The 13,757-nt window shown below is 39.1% G+C and overlaps 1 protein-coding gene and 1 long non-coding RNA gene across 3 annotated transcripts in view; both read right to left on the bottom strand.

Moving 5' to 3' along the window:
* The window catches only part of LOC6573121, a 99,866-nt gene extending 89,894 nt beyond the window's left edge, over positions 1–9,972 (bottom strand). For both annotated transcript variants that reach the window (XM_044007512.1, XM_044007511.1), the window contains exon 1: positions 8,979–9,972. The gene's annotated coding sequence lies outside the window, so the exon portion shown is untranslated. The remainder of the gene's footprint in view (positions 1–8,978) is intronic.
* An 808-nt stretch (positions 9,973–10,780) lies between these two features.
* On the bottom strand, positions 10,781–11,465 carry LOC26527871. The gene is made up of 2 exons (XR_001449554.3): positions 10,998–11,465; positions 10,781–10,931 (listed from the first exon to the last, which is right to left on the bottom strand). It is a non-coding gene; the product is annotated as an uncharacterized LOC26527871 (long non-coding RNA).
* Positions 11,466–13,757: the final 2,292 nt, after the last annotated feature.

Below are 13,757 nucleotides of genomic sequence, written 5' to 3'. Positions count from 1 at the left end.
TGAGCTGCTTGTGGGCGTGGCTTTGAGTGGCGTCAAGGGCTGTTGCGTAGCCGTCGCTGCCGTCGCTGCCGGAGCTGCTGACAATTCAATGTCCTGCTCAATTTGTCTACACGCAAATGTGCAGCAGACCAGCCAAGTGGGCGGATGCCTATTTGTTGCTGTTGTCGTGGGGCAATGGGGTCAGCAGGCGTTAGGCTGTGTGCTCGTGCGACTGCAGCTTAGTCACTCAAGTGCACAGCAGGGGACACACGACAGACAGCCGCTTTGTCTGGTGCTGGTGCTGCTCCTGCTGCTCCTGCTGCTGCTGATGCAGATGCTAGTCTGGTGTAAAAAGCGCAGCTAGCGGCATTTGCCGTCAAGTACTGGCCCAGCCGGCTCGCCTGCCTGCCTGCCTGTCTGTCTGTCTGCCAGTCTGCCGGTGTCATCGTCCATGCTGACAAACAAAAGCGCCGACAACGAGCTCAAGGGAAGTGACTGCTGTGACTGACCCGGAAACATTAAAGGCACACCAGCAGCAGCAGCAGCAATAGCAACAGCAGCAGCAGCAGCCTCAACAGCAGCTCACATTACGCCAGCCCAATCCCTCGCTTTCGAGTGACCTTTGTAAGTTGCTCGATTTCAGTTCGCATAGCAAAGCAGCATAAATATTAATAGTTCAAAATTAATCAAAAGCATATGCGGCATAAAAAGAAATATATACACACAAATGCAAAGTCAGTTAATTAGTTTTTGGCACGCACACACACACGTGCACACAGGCATACCCACGTGTCGGACTTAGAGTTATAACATCAAATTGGCTGACAGCTGCCATGCAACAATTTCGCTATTTTGGCCATTCGACTGGCCAATGCAATGCTGCTCTATGGCCGTGGCCATTACTAAAATATTAACAAACTCAATTAAAACGAGCACTAATTTTGCTAACACACACACACATCCGCATACAGGCACACACATGCATGCCCACACGTTTGCCGCATATTTGTTAAATGTCTATGCATACGAATGCAGTTATGGCAGCTGCCTTGGCATGTGTCTTTGCTGCCCAATTTATTGCTGAAAATAAATTAACAAAATTAAATTTAAATGCTGCACAAATGACCCTGGGTCAGTTTGCAAAATGAAATTATTTGCAGCACAGACTTGAGTCAAATTTAATTTAGCCTGAACTGGACCAATGCTTGCGCCATAAATGCATATTTAACTATGTAGCTGAAGCTGCTGCAGCAGCAGCTTCTGGCCAGGCGAACTTGAGCAGCCGCCCAGTCTGTTGACTCTGATAATCCTTCAAGTTTGTTGACAATGTGGCGCATAGCCAGCGACATTTGGCCTCAAAAATCGTTGCGCATACGCCCCCCAGGCCACCACAGCACTTGCCTTGCTAACACAAGTAATACTAAAAAAAAAAAAAAAAAAAAAAAAAATAAATAAATAAAAAAAATGGAACTAAAAACTGCAGCACATGTCGCTCTGCATACATGAGTATCGGAGGCAACCGCAAAAAAGCAACAGAAGCTGCAAGGCAGCTGGCTGCAAGCTTGTGGCAAGACACGCCGCAAAGAGGCAGCCACTTAATAATTACTTGAACATTTTCATGCAGTCATAAGAGGACGACGAGCCGAAGTGTTTGCTCTCAGTCTGTGCTGTAAACATGTGTTTACTTTAGTGTCAAGAAAGGGCAACAAAAAAAATCATAGACGAGAGTCTGTTCAACTGTGAAATACTGTGCAAAAAGTGGCCTAAAATAACTCGATATCAATTTCATTATTATTTAAAATTATTTAATTAAATAAATATATTAAATATTATTTACAGATATAAATACTTTTATGCAGTGTGGAAAAAATCCGCTACATAATCCAATATGCAAAACTAGCAAAAATCATAGCATACTTTTTGTGGCATCCGTGAATACCGATAAAAAAAATCCGACAAAAATTTGGAAATCGAGTTGATTTATGGAGTAATAAAATATTTTTAATTGAAATACAAAAATACAAATGTAATTCTAGCATCAATTTGAGTATAAGCCATGGAAAACATTCATAATTTGCGGGGTATATTGAGCTTATCATTTGAGCTCATCTCATCTGATCTAATAAACTTTAATCAATTTTAAGCTCTCTTAAACTTGAAGTCAGACTTAAAGTGAAACGTTTTAACTCAGTTGTACTTTGTTAGTTAATTAGCATAAATATTTTCTGTTTTCGACTTGGATTTATTTTCATAATGCTATTTGGGTTCTTAAGCCTCAAAAAAAAAAAAAAAAAAAAAAAAAAGGAAAAGCTGGCTGGGGTAGCGCTTTTAGCTCATGGCTTATTTATTTTTAGTTTTCTTTTTATTTATATTTATTTTTGCTTTTCACATGTGTGTGTGGAAAGAAAAAGTGAAACAAGGCTGCTTTTTGCTACATTTAAGGCGGAACTTTGCCTGTTGTATATGTTATGCGGAGCGTGTTTGTGTGTGTGTGTGTGTGTGCGGTTGGGCTGCCTGTAGACACACAATTTTCTGTTCTATTTAGTTTGGTTTGTTGCCGTTGAATAAAACATTTTCACGGCTTGTGGGCTGGCAGCGACCCGCGAGGCAACCTTCATATCAAATGTGTCTTGCACACGTATAAACAACGCCTGGCAAACGGGACGTATGCTTGATGTGTTTTTAAAGTGTGTGTTTATGCGATGCACAATGGCCGATCAACGGCAAGATGTACGAGCGTCTGTATGTGTATCTGTCTGTGGGTGTGAGCTTGTGTTTGTTGCCTTTGTATGATATATGCATGTGCACGCCTTTTGTTTGCCACCAAAATGTGTTGGTGCTTGTTGTTGTTGTCATTGTTTTTTGCTTGTAGTTGGCGGTAGTAAAATCCCTTTTCATTGCTGTTTACAGATCATTGACGTTGATTGTTTAAATGAAATGTTTGCTGTGTGCATTATTTGCTTTTATTTTTATTTGTTCAACAAATTTCGATGGCAAAGAGGGCAACGGGTTACAGATTTACCTATCAGTACACAACAGTTTGCGGCCACATAAAATGCTGAGAATAAGCTAAATATAAACACTCTCTTTCTGTATGTGGATGTATGTGGGAGTGTGTGTGTGTGTGTGTGCATATGGGGCTAGTTCAAGTTATGGGTTTAGCGCACGCCCCAGAAAGTAGGCAATGTTTTATTGATAGCCATTTGAAAATGGCTGCGAGCTATAGACAGATGCCAAGCATGTGCTTGCCAAAAATATGTATATGGCTATCTACATACATATATACAAGCATAAAGCTATTAGCATTCTGTTGGCACAGTGAGTAGGGTCAGCAGCTTATAAGTAGACCAGAGCACTGAGCATTATGCGAGACTGAACTGCAGCAAGCGCTAAGACTCGAACTTTAAATGGATAGAAATGATTTCCGCCTGATAACATATAATTTTCCAATACGAATGCTAAACATATTCTTATTTGATTTATTTTCATAGATTATAAAATAACTATAATAATTCCAAGTTTTATTTGTTTACAACATATTTTTAACAAACCTGTCAGCCTCTTTAAATAAAAACAAGTAAGAAGGCTCCAGTCGAGACTGCTCGACTAGGAGATACCCTGAACCCTCCAAGCTGATATTCTAATCATTGTGCACTTCTTCTATGTACACATACATACACATGCACTTATAAGCGCTCTGCTGACTGCGCAGTTAGCAGCAACTGCGCTTGGGCTGCGCTGCAATGTGGGCAATATTATGACAATTTATTTGTTGAATAATTTCTTTTGTAGACATACAATCTTAATGAAACTTTCAGAGCGTAATCATATGGCTAAAATGTGTGTACATTCCAAAGCACAAGTCTCTAGTACTTGAAATGCGTTTTTTACAAATTGGGGGCGAAGGGGGCGTGGTATCCAAAATCTTTGTGTCCAATAACTTTATACACAACGCAAATTTGAAGTCTCCAGGTTTAAAAGTGTTCAAAGTAGGCTGAAAAAACCAAGTCGATTTTTCGATTATTCTCGATAAAAAAGTTATCGGATGAGTTATCGAAAAAATAAAGCAAACTCGTACTGCCTATGGTATACACGAGTATGCATGCCAAATTTCAGCTCTCTAGCTCTTATATCTTCTGAGATCCTTTTGCTCATACGGACGGACGGACGGACGGAGGGACGGACGGACGGACGGACGGACGGACGGACGGACAGACGGACAGGGCTATATCGACTCAGCTCGTCGTCCTGATCAAGAATATATATACTTTATGGGGTCTGCGATGATTCCTTCTGCCTGTTACATACTTTTCACAAAACCATTATACCCTGATTTCCCATTTTCAATGGGTTCAGGGTATAAAAAAAAATAATAATAACAACAAACCTGGCAGTATTTTCAGATTCCACCGACATGAAATTAAAACTTTATAGAAGTATTGCATACACCATTATACAAAAGGCAATTGAGACAAAAGTTTATGTATGCAAGGTTTCAAGAGTTTCTTTATATTATTATATATTCTAAAAATAAATAAGTCCAATATTTGGCATAGAATATATTCTTTGAAGTTCATTAGATGCTTTTACGCTCTGCATTTTGTTTCCTCATTTTTCGCTATTCAGTTTTTCCCAGTTTTTCCTTTCATTTTGCCTTTTGTAATTATGTGAGTCTTCGCAGCTGAATACAAAAGTTTAATTGCTTTTTAATATTTGAGCACAAAAGGCGAGCAATTAGCTGACCAACAAAGGCAACCAAAGAAGCCCATTGAAATGCTTGCTCGGGCCCTGGAACATACTTGGAGCGTTTCATAATTTATTTGCCGAAAGTCTCAACTTTACCCAGTTCTCTCGAATCAAGTTAACCACAATTTGAAGTTCGTATGTACATTCCCATTGTCACTAGAACCAAAACTTTGGCACACTTTCATATATGCTTAACTTCCATTCGGGTTTCCAGTTCGCAATCCATTGAAGAATAAATAACAAGAAATTTTGTTTTCCTTCACTTTTGGTTTTGTTTTTAATTTTGTTGTTTGTTTTGTTTTTGCATCTCGTGAATGGCCACACGGACAGCAAACACAAACAAAGGAATTCATTATTTTACTGCTGTGCATTTAAATTTGATACAACACACGCTATTTTCACACACACACATACACACACTCACATATAGATACTCGCATATAAAAACATGAGGCACTTGCAGTTGATTTTAATCACACTTTTCGTACGTTTTTTGAGTTTTGCATAAATTTGCCTTCTATTTCGTTTTGTTTGCTTTGACCTGGTTTTTCGTTTGCTTTTTACGGCCCACTGTTTTCATTTTCGCTTTTCCGTTTTTCCGCCTTTTCTCTCGTTCGGCTTGGCTTTTGTGCGAGCATTATTCGCTTCTCATTAAAATAGGTAAACAGAATCGCATCAAATTTGCTGATAGACAACAGATAACAGTTAAAACTTTGAGCAAACTGTGTGTGTTTGCCAACTGTGTGAGTGTGCCTATGTGTGTGTGTGAGTGTCTGTGTGGGTGTGCTTAGAAAGTTGCCAGTCCGTTATTTCGAGACCAGTTTGATTAGGCAAATTGAGCATAATTTTGATGAGCGGCAAAAGCGGCTGAAGGGTTTTTTCATGCTCTTACTAAGTGTTGAGCATTAGCTGCAGCAATTATGCCTCGATTGAGTAGGCGATTATTTGTTAGAAAAAGGGTTCGGCTCAAAGGTAGACTCCCCGACAGGTTTTTATGAGTGTGCCGTAGAGTTAGATCAAAGAAAGTCAGGCCAACCTTTTTTAACATTTTTACCTCATTTTATTACGAGAATAACAGCAAACTGATTAAATTTCAAACTGCATGTGTCTAAGGATTACGTTTCCTGTTTTCATGGAATCTCTATTATGATTTTTAATGAAAAATATGAATAGCTTTTCGCAGCAACAAAAATCTTTTCTTTTGTTGTTCATTAACGTAATATAGAATATAAAATATGGAAGCATAGATAATGAAAACAAAAAAATTAAATAATAGAATAATAGCTACATGTTAAAATAATATCTATATTCAAAACAAATTTAATCTCTAATAAATTTAACAATTTTTTTAAATATATTTTTAGGAATGTAGCTTATTGATTTAAAATATTTTAAGCAATTTATTTAGACAAGCTGTAAAAACAGCACTTAAACTTGCACTTAAGCTGCAACTTTTTGATTGCTGTTAATTTTAAGCTACTTTAGGAATCGTCCCTAAAGGAATTAACAATTATTGGGAGGCAGTTGGAAAAAAAAAAAATCAACAAGAGAAACACAAAGTTGATTCGGATGTTTAGAATTTGCATAGTCTGAGATACGGACTGCTCCTAAATAAGCCTTAGAGTCGCAACATAAGCATAAGCTACAACTACATATCGGGCAATAACATTTTTATGTGTTAAAGCTTTGTGACAAAAGGCCAAAATACAAACGACAAATGCAAAACTGTTCAAGCGAGAGAGAGATAGAGAGAAAGTGGAAGAGGAAGAGGAAAAGAGAAGAAAAACAAAGAAGTGGCTATGAAAAAAGTTGTTGCAACTTTTGGCGCTGCCTTGCTCCTTGCCGCTGCTATAATAAATTTGGGCAGCTGGAGGCAAGCAACAAATGGGAATAAGCAAAACAAACGGCCATTGCAACAGTTCGGCACCGAGTCAGGGGCGTGACCGAAGGGGAGCTCGCTTCTAAAAACCAAGTTCGCTTTTACGACCAAGAAACAGAAAGCTGTTAAAAAGCCAAGCCATGGATCAATTTTGTTGTCTTACAGCAGCTGCTGTTAGTTTTGCTCATAGCTAAGCAGATGCGGCCTACTGTCGATAGCAGTTAGAAAGTTTTGTTAATAGCTTAGCTAATTTGACCCACTGTAGGACAACGGCTTGATACACTGTCAAAAATGTTGAGCTGCATGAAAGCATGTAAACTGGCTGTGCCTTTGCTCTTTTCACTCATTTTTCTGTTTTTGTTTTTTGTTTGCTGTAGATGCTGTTATTGTTGTTGTTGTGTGGGTGTTTGTGCACACACAAACAGAGGCAGAAAACATGGGCATGTGTATGGCATTTACATTTTATTCTATCTCATATCATGGCTGAGCGATTTCATTTTCATGCGTGTCCTGTGTGTTGTGTCCTGCACTTGTTTGTGCACAACTTGTTGTTATACTTGATGTTGCTCTTGTTGTTGGCTCATCCATTTAAATGGCATTTGTTGTGGCATCTGTTGCTATTCCCGCTGCCTGCGACAGGCAGCCAGCCAACCATCCAACCAGCCAGCCAGCTAGCTAGTCAGCCAGACAGGCAGCTTTTCATCTGGTTTTCATGTTTGCTTAGCCTGCCTACCGTATTTATTCAGTTGCATGCCAAGCAAAATAGTTTTAAATGTAATTTCTGTATGCAGCCTACTAACTTGCCACTAGAATATGTAGAGCCCCCGAAAATGCCCCACTTGAACGTGGAGTGTTACTTTTGGGCAATATACAAGGCAAGCAGACACTCACACACACACACACACACTTGCAGCTGCTGCTGCTGCATTTTTTCAAGCCTCCTCTTAGCCAGCAGCTCATGAGTGCTGGTCCAGTTGGCAGGCGCATGCATAAATATTATAAAACGTGCCAGCTAACTCAAAAGGTGAATAGGAGAGCTCAGCCACCTACCAAATATGGAATAGCAGCTCATGCCATTGCGCTCTGCCTGGCCCCGCCTCAGTCTGTGGGCAAAGTGCTTGCGTTCTGGCTCTTATAAATAAGCCAGTTGGCTCCTATCTGAGCTCCATGTTCAAGTCCAACTGTCTGCCTGCCTCGCTGTCCGTCGCTACGTCCGTCTGCCTGTGGGTGTCTGTCTGTCTGTCTGTCTGTTTGACAGAGTTTACCTTTGGGTTTTTCGGCAAATGCTTTGACTTGTTGTTGCTGCAGGAGCCGTTGCAGGAGCCTTTTATGCATGCACCGACAGCTAACTGATTTTACCTCATGTGTATCTTCAGTGCCTGCACAGCTTCCATAACATTTTTCATTTTCAACTAAAAATACTATAAATTCTGCGAGTCATACTTGCTTAATGGTGCATGCCTTTTGAGTGCATGCAGGTTACCTATATATGTATAAGTATATATATATATATTTATTTATTTATTTGCATTTAATATTTCATGACTTGCACAACACTTCGATTAGCAAATAAGTAAAGCTTTTTGCATTAATTTATTTATTTTAAATTTGAAAATTTTACACGATTTCCCGTACAGACAATTCGACTCGGGCTGTGGCTATGGGCGAGTCTGTGGGCGGGACACGTTGCACAATTTACAGGCAAGTTAAATAATTGTATGATAACAGAATTTAAGCGCACGCAATTAAATGATTAACAATAAAGCCAACGCGCACAGTTGAAAAAGATAAAATTTAAAAATAAATAATGCGTTGAAGCCGAACTTGAAATATGCTTGAAATTGATATATGAAACTGGGGACTGAAAGCTAAAGTTGGGACCGCTACAGACTAAAAGGGTCTACAAAATTAGAGAGTCTATTTCTATATTTTTTAAATGCAATAATAATAGTCATAAAGTGAAATCTTGTTCTATACTTTGCTCAGAAATAATAAAAAAAATAATAATAAATTCATGTTATCGCATAACGTAAACACATGATATGAATGACAGTAGAGAAAGAAATTTTAGATGGAAATGATTTATACTAAATTATTAAAAACAAAACAGAAAATACTATTTATATTTATATGATTGAACATACTTATTTGACTAATTTTTTTTTATATTTTAGACTTAAATTGGAGATTTCCTGTAGCTAATTATAAATGAAGCAGAATTCTTCCTTTAAATTATTAAATCAAAAATTCTATACAATTTCACAAATACACTTTAATCCTGCCGTTCAATTTAATGTCGTTCCCTAGTCAGTACTAAAGTCAAAGTACTCTGGAGTATTAGTGTGGTACAATGATGAAAAATTATGCAACTTACATGTGCACTTCATTAAGAAGTGATTTAAATGCAAGCTGAGCCGCTCGATTAACAGTGACAATTACCGCGAGCTGGGCCAACGCGACGTATGCGCGTTATTAATTTTGCGTTGCGAAATGGACATGTGCGTTAAGCTAGGATTTACCAAATGCCGGGCACACACATAATTATACACGTATATACTTAAATATATGTATATGTATATTCATAAATTTATATATATATATATATATATACTTTTCGCGATAAGAAAAAACACAATGAACACGACGTATGTGATATTTATGGCAAGTGAAAGTAAGAACAGTCTACAAACAACGTGTAAAATGCCTGCGAACTGAACACGCGCGCTTTACTATACTTATTTTGTTGTTGTTGCTGTTGTTGCTGTTGTTGTTGTTGCTGTTGTTGTTGTTGGCGACGTTGTGAATTAACAATTTTAATAAAGTCATACGCACGCACGGCCGCAGCAAGGACTCAGTTAACCGCTAAGCCGGGTCGAGCCAAAGGCCGTATGCCCGTGCTGCATTTCTTGTAGCTGCTGCAGTAGTTCGTGTAGTTGGTTTTGGTATTGCTGCCACAGCTTCTGGTTGATGGTCTCAATGAGTACAAAAACGGATTTCAACAAGAAATAAGATATATAAATGCGACGAAGCAAGTGGTACATTTCAATCAGCGTTAAAAGCAACGACAGCACAGTTTATGCATAACTGTGAAATTGAAATAAATAATTAATTTTTCATTTATTGTATTTCGTGCACGCGCTAATAAAATGTAACGAATCGCACACACCCACACCCACAGACACACGCACACGCATACGCACACGGACACACAGTAAACACTCGCGCACACCAGCACACTCTGATCTCGTCGAACAGTTAAGTCGGGTTGTGTCCTTATTGCGGTTGAACTATCGTTTGAGTCCTGGTCTTGTTCGCCGCGTATCCTTGAGCACGGTATGTAGCGCCACGTTCCGACACGAATACGAAACTGAGCAGTGCCAATGGCAAAAACTGGCACGAGCCACAAAATATCCTCGCAGCTCGCGTTGGCCTGCGACGGGGATATTTGCGTTTCGGCTCGGCTCGGCCGCACGACCATCGTTTTCACTCAATTTTCCCGAATGAAAGTAAAATTTTTTTGGGACGCACACGGCACAGCGCTCGTCAGACGGCTTGCGGCCTGTGGCTCGGCATTTGAGTTTGTTTTGGTTTAAATTGCATTGACTTGATGATGCTTGAGGCGCCCAGAAGTGGGCCTATCCCAAGCACTTTTATTTTAGCTCTGCTTGGCTGTTTGTTTGCCTTCATTTTCCTTTTTTTTTTTTTTTTTTTTTTTGTTTTTTTTTCTTTTTTGAGCTCGGAATTCTTACAGCACTTGAGTCTATGCGAATGCAAATGTAAATGCAAATACAAATAAATAGTTCAAGTGCTTTGCTACTTTGTGTTTTACATAGCTTGACTAGCGCATTAGAGACAGCAGCTAGCTCAAGTGCTTATTAGCATTAAAACAAATTAGACGTAAAACTAATTTTGTCTCCTTTGCCTTGCGCTCAGACTAAAGCCTAATTATGATGCCTCGTAATATAAGTGTAGTAAGCATTTGTTAAACTAAGCTCGGGCTACAATCATAACACACTATGCTTAGCAGGGCGCTGCTATCAAAGAGAGAATTTCCCAAGAAAACAATTCTCTTTGAGGCAGGCGCATGCGCTGCGTGGGCCTTCCAATGGACTGTTGGGAAATATAAGAGTACTTTGGGACATTTGCGCTTTATTCAGCGCTTTGAAAGACACACAGTTTCTAACGGCAATTCATATTTAATATCTTAAAAATCCAGTTGTGTGAAATAGATTTTAACATATCAAGAGATTTCGTTCCTGTTCATAAAATGATATACGCCGTATGCTGCTCTATGATGTCTAAGTCACATTTTCATGATCTTCCATATCTGCAAGGAAGTTTCAGTTGACCTTCATTTATGATATATGCTATATATTCTGCTAAATATTCTCACCCGATCGTGTGTGTTATGCTGCGGATTACGTACGACTGGCGGCGCTGGCTTCGGCTTTGTATCTTTGGTATCCTTGCTGGTCTTGCTCACTGGTGCTGGCTTCGCATTCGACTTTTTTGGCTGCTCAGGCATTTTGAATTTATTTTGTTGTAATTTATATATTTTTGTTGGAATGCGTTATAGCTTCTCACTGACGAGATTCGTTGGAAATGAAAATGAACCCAGATATATGATGAACATTTTTTTTCATTTTGGTTTTTTAATTTAAGATGCCGCCTACTGGTGACTACTGACTAGACGCATTTAACTAAATTTGACGAAACACGTAAATATCACACAAAAAATGTCTGTGCCCAGCGGCCAAGTTAGTCGGCCAAGTAGTCAGTGAGCCATTCGTCAGATGCCTGTCAGTTGCTATGGCTACACACACTCACACACAAGTACACACGTACGTATACGTAGAAATATACGTATATATGTGTGTGTGTATGTCAAGTCATATATAACAATACATCATAAATGTCAGCGCCTGAAATTGCGCATAAAGCCATATAAATGAGTCTACTTTAAGGCGCACTATATTTATGTACTTCCCACTGGCCATAAGCGTGAAAATTGTCGCACTTGCGTGAAATATGTCTATGGCAATGGCAATGCCAGGCGCTAACTTTATTTGCTGTTTTTTTTTTTTTTTTTATAAATTAATTTGCATAAATTATGGCATATATGGCGCGGGTTTAGCCGTAAGCCTGGCCAAGCGTTCGCGATTTATCAGCGAACGCTTCAAAACTCCCAGGAACAAAAAGCCCTCACAGCTCGCCATGACAATCATTCATTCAGTCATTTCGCTCGTAATTTGCATTTTTTGCACGGGCAACAACTCCCTCCACTGCCAAGAATGCCAAGATGAAGAAGGCACCACAATAACAGCCACAACAACAACTACAACAGCAGCAACAATGTTGATTGTCTGCTAAAGAGCATCAAGTCGTAATGGAGTGAAGGCAAATAAACATAAAAGAATCCATCGAATTGCAGCCACACAAAAGGCCAAAGACTCTCTCCACTCTCAACGCTGAATAGAAAACGCACGCGTACGCACAAAATCTCCAGCGCCGAATCACTTTATTTCACTTGTTTTCAATTTTTACTAAACAACTCAAGCTACCAGGGTGTGTGGCAGTGGTAGTAACCCCTCCATCTCCCATTCTCCACCCTCCGTTCTCTCCGCTCCCCGTTCGAACAAAACAATTTTTACGCTTCTTGCTCTGTTTTATGTGCACTTTCGCTCAGTTCTTTTTATGCCACTTGCCGTCGACTCTCATAGTTCTGCATGGAGCTGGCCTCGTGCTGAGTACTTTCTTATATGAGAGTTTAAGTGAGACGACGCACAATCTTGATAAGAGTAGTATATGAAAATTTTAAAAATACTTAAATCTAGACAAACAATTGTTATTTTGAATTATTTATATATATTTTAAACTACTTGTAATTTTACTTCTGATGTTTTATTTTATAAAAATAAACCAACAAAATTTTATTATTGCTTATGATTTGTATTACATGTGAGTAAATAAATGGAACATCTGCATTTAATAATTTGTACATTTGTAATCAACAATCAAATCCAATAAATTTTTAAAAATATTTGTATCTTTCAGTAATTTAAAATTATGTCGAACAAGTTTATTACTTATTTCTTTGTTAAATAGTTTCATTTATTTGCTTTTATTTTATATTAAATAAATATATCATTTATATTTTAGTATTTAAATTTATATAAAAATTTTTCTTTGAATTTATTCAAAATTTTAAAAACATTTTTTTTATAACATTTTATATTCCAATCCAAATACAAATTTTCCTAGATCAATACCAAGATATATATACCTAGATCTCACCTCTATATAACTCAGTTAGTCAATGCAATATTTCGTATATCTAATGCCTCATCTCGTGTCATCATCGTGTCACGCAAAGCAAACCCTGCACGCTCTCAACAATAGCTAGTGCGGCCGCCCTTTCTATCTGTCTGTCTGTCTGCCCGCTTCTTTGTATCAGTTTCATGCTGTTCCATAGACTCAATAACCACGCAGGCTGCCACAGAAACCAACGAATAATTAAGTCATAAAAGGTTTGGGGCAACCCCGGTCTGCCGCATGCCCGCTCAGCCGTCTTTTTTGTTGGTATTTTTTGGCTGCCGCACAGCTTTGACAATTAACCAAACTATAAAATGTTTTAGTTTGAACACCTGAAAATGTGGAGGCAGCCGCAGTCGCCACCGGCGGCGCTTATGGAAAAAGCTTACCCAAGGGACGAGCAGCACACGCCCATACACATTTACAGCCACTCGCACACACTCGCACACACACATGTGCACACGCACATTTAAGCCAATTAGCATTTATGTGCGACGCCGACTGCGACGCCGACTGCGACGCTCGCATTGGCATTGGCAGCACCAAAGCGCGTTACATTTTCATCAAACGCACGACACTTTGTTTTAATTTGAGCAACCGCACGCACACACACACACACACACACACACACACGCACGCATACGGCTAGCATGCATGAACTAACACACATACAGTGACAGTTGTGTTTTGGCCTCGTCACGGACTCAGGCCTAGGCTCTGGGGCTTGGGGTTTTGCTAGCATTTACAGATTTTTGTTTGTTTGACACACTTTGCCCCGCACAGCTCCCAGCGGCCCTTGAACGGGATATTACATTGTTTTGGGCAATTCACTTTTACTGTG

Source organism: Drosophila mojavensis, unplaced genomic scaffold, assembly GCF_018153725.1.
Source record: "Drosophila mojavensis isolate 15081-1352.22 unplaced genomic scaffold, ASM1815372v1 contig_16, whole genome shotgun sequence".
NCBI classification, from domain to species: domain Eukaryota; kingdom Metazoa; phylum Arthropoda; class Insecta; order Diptera; family Drosophilidae; genus Drosophila; species Drosophila mojavensis.
Note: the sequence above shows the minus strand (reverse complement) of the source record. Positions and strands in the feature narration are given on the sequence as shown.